The following is a 7,431-nucleotide window of genomic DNA, read 5'->3' on the forward strand; positions in this document are numbered from 1 at the left end:
TGTTGTTTCAATACACTGTAGACAGGCTTAACATACAGAATCTAATTTATTTACATCGCAAATAGAAAGCCTGCAGTTAGAGTAGCGACAATATAGCCAGGTATATATTCCAAGACATCGAATGCATAAGAATACATTTCACAGAGTTCAATTAAATCAAATAATATTTAACAAGGAATGAGATAAAAGAAAAAACATTTTGTGTTCATTTTTTGTGTTTTCTCTGCAGAGAATGGGATGCCATCATAGACTGTGTATGCTAATGAAATATTTATGCTTTGGCTTTTCTATAATGTGTGAGTTACAGCCAAAGAACACACTGTCTGTAAAAGTACTATAAATACAGGCCTTTGGGAAAAGAAAAAACACTTATCAATACACAAAGTTAAATGTAAGGCAGTCGTCAGCAGTGTGTCCTCACACCAGGAGGGTTCACAGTACGAATGCTGGTGGAGTTTGTTATGTCATGCTCTCCCTCTGCCTGCGTGGGTTTTCCCTGGGGAACTCAAGGTTTCCTCTGACAGTCCACAGACATGCAGGCTAGGTTAACTGCCCTTAACTGTAAATGTGAGCGTGCATGTCTCTATATGTCAGTATTGTGGTGAAATACTCCTTGTATGTATTCCATGTTTTTCCCAATGTCAGTGGCATTGCGCTTTAGCCTTTGTGACCAAAAAGAAAAAGGATGAATGGATGGATGGTTAAATTTGATCATTCCTATAGAAAATCCAAATCAAGAAATTTTAGAGGTATCATTGTGTAAAAACAAAATTGTTCACATTGTGAATATAGTGATCACTAAAAGTAAAAAGTTGGACACTATTACGTTTATTATAGCATTACAATCTAAGATGTACAATCTGAATGCATAGTGTTGTATGAACTGCCGATGAAAAATTACCCAGACACTTAAAAACCAATGAACACAATGGTTGAATTGTCTATTTAATATTAATATTTTTATTATGGGTGTATGGGAGCAGCTGATTGAGTTAATAGGATAATAATCCAATGAAATTAAACTAGGTAAATATTAAAACAATTAGAAATAAAAATGTTATTGAATATATGTGTCTAAAAATATTCAATTAAGTATTTTCTGGTGGACTTCCTAGGTGCTAAAAAAGGAAAAAAGAAAAACAACAATCACAAGTTTTCAAATACTTGCTTATACTACGGAAAAGATGCTTATCCGAGGAGATAATGGGTTTAGCCATCCTCATTTTTGACGGTCTGTCCAACTTTCCTTTGTCTTGACCCGACAGTGAATCAACAGGAGCAGGAGCAGCCACAGACACTGCGGACCTGTTCTCGATTACAGAAACTGATATGTTTGAATTTACAGCCTCACAGCCCAGAAACATGACCAAGCCAAAACCACAGCAAGCCTAAGCAACTTAAGTGTTTGCATAACGGTTAGAAAGCCAACAAGTGATGGTGGACATTTGCAAAGCAGATGAGTCTGACATGTAAGCCTATTTGGCTAAATTGCTAAGCTACTCCCTGAATGAAAGTACATAACAGGAGGGGGGAGGGGTTACTAGAGGTCGACAGAGAACAGGTGGTGCTGAACCTTCATGTCATTCCTCACCTCCATGAATCTGGGATTTGGAAGAAAGAAATCCATGTTTCTCCTCTTTCTACTGATCATCACGCAATTCTCAACAATATGTGCTGTGCATTCAGCCCAGAGCCCTAGATACTGTGGAATAATACTTAAATACAGCAGTTCTTTCCCCCTCCCACTGATGCACGTGTGGGTCTGAAGTCGCTCCTCCAACAGCCACAAGGTGGGAGATTAGCCCAGCCCCTCCCTCGTCTTTACCTGGCTCATCTGTCTCATCCACTCATTGTCTGTGGTTTGCCATCTGCTGCATGGGAGAGCGGTAATGCAGAGCGACCCCCAGGGAGTGATGTTTTCTACCTGAGGTCAATGACTCAGGACACCTGCAACTGGCAAGAAGTGCAGCTCGTTCACATTGTGTTGTTGTCCCTCTTGTTTTCTTCCTTTAGTGCAGAGCAGTCAGTGTTCAGCCCATTACATTACCACCAAACGTTAAATAATCCAGATTACATCACAGCCTTAGACACAACACCATGGTCTGTGAAACATGTGGCGACGTTATGGCTCGAGCCTGCGGAGGAGGGGAGAGAAAAAGAACAGATGCTTATGATAAATATTCCTCTATAAATTCAGATAACATGATGAAATATCTATGTGAAAAAGTGTAATTTATTCAAATTAGAGTGAGAAGATACAGATTCATCCTTAACATACAGCTTTAATATTATTGGTATGGTATTTTGTTGTTGTTGGATATTCATCTCACATGTATTCTTCAGCTCCAACCTACACAAACCCACGTAACATCACTTGAGGCAATTCATCAGACTTTGCACAGTTGCACAGGCACGACCCTGTGAACAAACACTAATGAGTAAAATCAACACATGACAACCATACAGGATATTTTTCAGTATATGACCCATAGGGGGGGTCATGGGTCATATATCATTTTTTACGCCATGATAACAATAATATTGATGCTGCTGAACCATCACAGTTAAGTTCAGGCACAAAAACTACTCGGTTACGTTCAGAAGAATATTTTGGTATGAAATATGAAATAAAATCTGCCTAGGGTTAGAGGACCAAGGTCCAGTGCTGTAAAGTAAAAATGCACATAAAGTCAAAACATGTCACATATGGCAACCAGAAATGATTTTTTTAAACAACGTAACTACAACACAGAACATGTTTTGTGGGAATTATAATGGCTGAATGTGTGTTAAAGGTAAAAAAGTATATAAACATTATTCTTTTAGGATTCAACCAGAGCTCTAATCTTTTTTCTAACCTTAATCAAGTGCAGTGAGTGCACCACCGTAAAAAACACTTCCATAAAAAGTTTAATAACGCTGTTGTCCCTGCAATAAAAATTTTTCTCAACACTATGTAACGCGACTTCCTCATTTGCTCCTGTCATAACTAGCACACCAATAAACTTGTTGCACAGACGACATAAGGGTTCATTTTCTAAAAGGACAGTCTCGAAAATATCGCACAGATTTTATGTCAGATTGGTTTAAAGTTTAACTGACCACAGCAGCACATCTGCAGCTCTTATCTTTAGTTGATATCTACAAATATGACTGGTATTGAATCAAACAGCAGCTGTGACAAAGAAGGTTCTGGTTTTGGTGTAACCAGACAATCTGATCAGCGTTTCTCACTGGCAGACTGTAGAACGTCTCCAGGCACAGTTCTGTTTTCACCTGCTGATGGAAATTCTCCTTTTAAATGTATTTCAGACACTGACTTGTCTATGATTGATATTACCCAACATCACTTGTGATCTGTGTAAATGAGCATGATGAATGAAGTACATGTAAGATAAGATAAGATAATCCTTTATTAGTCCTGCAAAGGGGAAATTTGCATTTTTTTAAAGCAGCAAGAGGCAAAATAGGCACCAGTAAGTAATAAGTAACATTCAATACTTAAGTGTAAGGATTATAAAAAACACATGAATGAAACAAATATGTACAGTGTACAAATAGGGAGATATGTGCAGTGTAAGAAAAACTCCCCATCAGTGTGAATGGATTGCACATGAACTATCCTCATGTTCTGTATTTAAAGAGAGATAAATGTACCCTGCTGGCTCAGAGACTGTTTTTTGCATGTCTGACTTACATGATTGTCAATATGAGTTGTTGTGTAGCCAAATGAGCTGAGGAGTGTTATCAAATGTGTCAAGACATGCAACACACCCATTAGTGCACAGTGTGTGCACACAACATTTCATTCAGCATTTTGTAAAAGAAGACAGGATAGCAAACTGTTGTGAAGCAAACACCTCTGGACTATATTCATATATATATATATGTGTATATATATATATATATATACTTTTAAAGTTCTATTATATATTTTTGCAGCCACAAGTATGAAGTCTGTACCATTCATTTATACATAAAGATAAAGTATTGTGTCAATGGAAAATATGTTCATTTTATAGAGTTTGTAAATACCCATGTTTTATAATAATAATAATAATACCAATAATTATTATTATTTATAAACTTAAATAACAAACTTTATTTTATTGACAAAAGTCTCAAGAGTCCACAGAACAGCTGTATCAAAAGAAATATCTTAAGAAAATTAAATTGTCTCACACCAAACAACAACTGTCCTAGAAGAAAATGTGTGATTTTAAAGCAGGAAAAAGGAGGAACTGTGTGTTAAAGGACAAGCGGAATTTCAAGGCTGTGTGTTACCTGAGAGGCACGTTGGCAGAAGAAAGCTCTGAGACCTCTTCATCTCTCACTGAAAGCTGCCGTCAGTAGTCAGGGGGGTTTCCAGAAGCTGTGATGTGTCAAATCTCGCAGAACAAATAAAGTAAAATACAATAAGTTATGATTACGGAATCTTATCAATGATTATTGTTTGCTCTTTTATGCATGCAACATTAGTTTCATGATCTCTTCATCTTGGGCTCAGACAGATTCAGAGCTATGGTAACGTGGCTCAAATGAAATCGTGCGGAAGCTATCACACTATGGAGCCAGATCAAAACTATCAACTTAATGATTTCACAGGGGTAAAGTGCAGCGACTGAGCTCGCACCGACTACCTCTTCCTCCCAAAACAGAAAAACATCTGGACCTGGTGAGTCGACTATAACCGCAGAGCAGGAGGCTTATTCAGCACAGTCTGAGGATTATGTCCACATCTGAGATTCGCACATTTGTTTTCACTGTCTTCAAAGCAACGGTGGCTGCAAACTTTCCCACAAAGAAACACAATCAGGCAGGAGTCAGCTTCTCATTGCCTTTGTGTTCCTCTTTGTACCATCACACACACACACACACACGCACACATGCTCACTCACACGCATGTACACGCTTGTTGCTAAGCAGACCCAGGTGTTTGGTGTTTTATTGAGATCACAGGCTCTTTACAGCCACCACTTTTACAGTGACTGTACAGGTGTGACTGGTCATTCCACGCATGAAAAGAGACAGCAGTCAAACAAGAGCGGTGCCTGTGTTGTCCTGACCTGAAAAACATCCTCATAACATCACTTCTGCTGAGTCTTAATCCCAGCGAGGAGTCACTGTTTACGGAGAAAAATGAAAGATGCATTTATTCAATCTCTCATCCTCACACATACTGTTTTTAACTCCCTGTCCTTAGTGTAATCACTCCACCACGAACAGGAAAGTCCCTGTAGCAGTGGGATAGTTAATGTGTTTTTCAGCATAATTGGCACAACTGGACTATTTCGGATTAAAATATATCACCCTGGTCTGGTCTGGTCAAAACCAGCTACTTACAATAGACAACAATAATGGCGCCTGCCACTGAAACAGGATTGGGTAATTGGGAGCAGAGGCCGGGCGATCCAATAAAAGCCAGACACCAGACGGCTGAAGCATTTATAGCGATGGACCAGAAGGGATGTGTCTTAGAAATAATGTTTTGACGGAGCAGGGAAACGCAGTGACTGGACTTTCCCACTCTGATGAGTCTAGTGCCACAAATGTCCAACTGTAATACATCATTTCTAAAATTCTATTCTCTGAATGACTAATAAAGTGTTCCACTCTTGAATCAGGAAAAATATGAGCCACGCGTCTCTGTTCAAATAGTTGTGATTGGAAGGAGTGAAGATCTGATTAACTTGGACTAAAAACAGCAGAAGCAGCTCTATGAGTAATCACAAAGTATTCATCTTTATCCACATTACACTGGCTTTTAGATGGGACGAGCACTAGGAACAGTGATAAGGAGCAACATGGAACCTTCACAATGTTTGTCTCCATGTGCTCTCTAAGGAATAAGGCACTGTGGATATTTGCTACCCTTCAGACTAACAATAATGGGTTCTACTGTACAGAACCAGGCAGCTGTACTCACCCCCCTCTGCTCTGGTAGTCTCAAGATGGGTAAGATGTTCCCATGTGACCTGCCACTCAGCTAATTGAGGCCTGGTAAAGGCCAGTTGCCATGGAGGAGACTCCCACACCAGGGATGCTACTTTTAGAGTCTCTCTTTTGGGAATATATAGATTCATTCTAAACAGTTGTATTTTATTTATATTTTTGTAAAGGAACAGTAGAAATGCTCAAGTAGTTGTATGAAACATTTGTTTTATATTTGTAGCTTAATACTAATAGAAAACTAGGAATAATTATATGATAAATTATACATTTCCACAACACGTTGGGGTTTAAATTCTACAATTTCCCAATATTGAAAACCACAGATGTGGACCTGCTGGTGGCGCTACAGGAAAGTCAGGGGATCCCCGTTAGGGTTCAGGTTATGAGGTCATCAACCATGTTTGTCTATACAATATTCCATATCTATCTTTTCTACTGTATGTGCAAAACTTAATATTCATCCATGGTTAGTAATAATTTATTTAGGCTGTAGATATTTATTTAGTTTTTTATAACTTCCAGGTTTTTAAATTTTTTACCTTTTTAGGACAAAGACAGGAGTAAGGCTCCGATATTTTCTGTTAACTGCACATCTTGCTTTAAGTTTTTATTTAAATAATCACAACAAAGCGTATTACACGTTCTATTTGAATGTGTAAAGAGTAAAGAGCCTGTTTAGCCTCCTATAGCTGCATTTTTTCATGGGCACCTAAGAAAACTCTGGTCAATAAGATTTATATATATTCTTCCTTTCTAGCTCAAACTAAACTGACTGATAAAGCCACTGCAGCGGCTGACAGTTTAAAAAAAACACAAGCTGCCTGTGACAAGCTTGATGAATGCTATATACTATAAGTGTTATTTACTATAACATGTATTGAATTGTCTACCTTGTGCATGTTAAATTATTAATAAAATAACTCAATACCACAAACATTTGTTTGCTCATCCACAGCAGGATGATGAAGAGACAGACATAAATCAAATAAGATTGCAAAAAATACATGAAAGATATTATCTAAGTTAATGATACGTCACCTCACAGGGTGTATGTGTGTTTTCTGCAGTTCTGGTGCTAGAGTCCCATTTCTCACATCAGTTTGATGTTGGCCCATCCTCGTCAGAAGCTGTTGGTATGATCCAGCACACTGTCAGTCTAGTCACCCCTATATTCTCCGCTATTGCATTAGCTGAGAATATAGGGCTGTTACCTTGGCAAACATTTAAAAACACATCAGCTGGACAACATCATGATTTCATTTCATTATTGTTAGAGACTAGTCTCCATGTGACCATTTTGCTCAGCACACTGACAAGTGAGCAATGACAATGGTAAAAACAGCACTGTGGCTTTTTCACAGAGTCGAATGTTTTAAATGGAGTGAAAATAATTGAAGTAGCTTTGTGGGTTTGTTGAATTAGCAACACCTCATTTCGTGCTGTTTCGTGCTGAGTTACAAGTGACTCAAACCTGGACAT

The sequence above is a fragment of the Paralichthys olivaceus genome, chromosome 1 (genome assembly GCF_024713975.1).
Source record: "Paralichthys olivaceus isolate ysfri-2021 chromosome 1, ASM2471397v2, whole genome shotgun sequence".
NCBI classification, from domain to species: Eukaryota; Metazoa; Chordata; class Actinopteri; order Pleuronectiformes; family Paralichthyidae; genus Paralichthys; species Paralichthys olivaceus.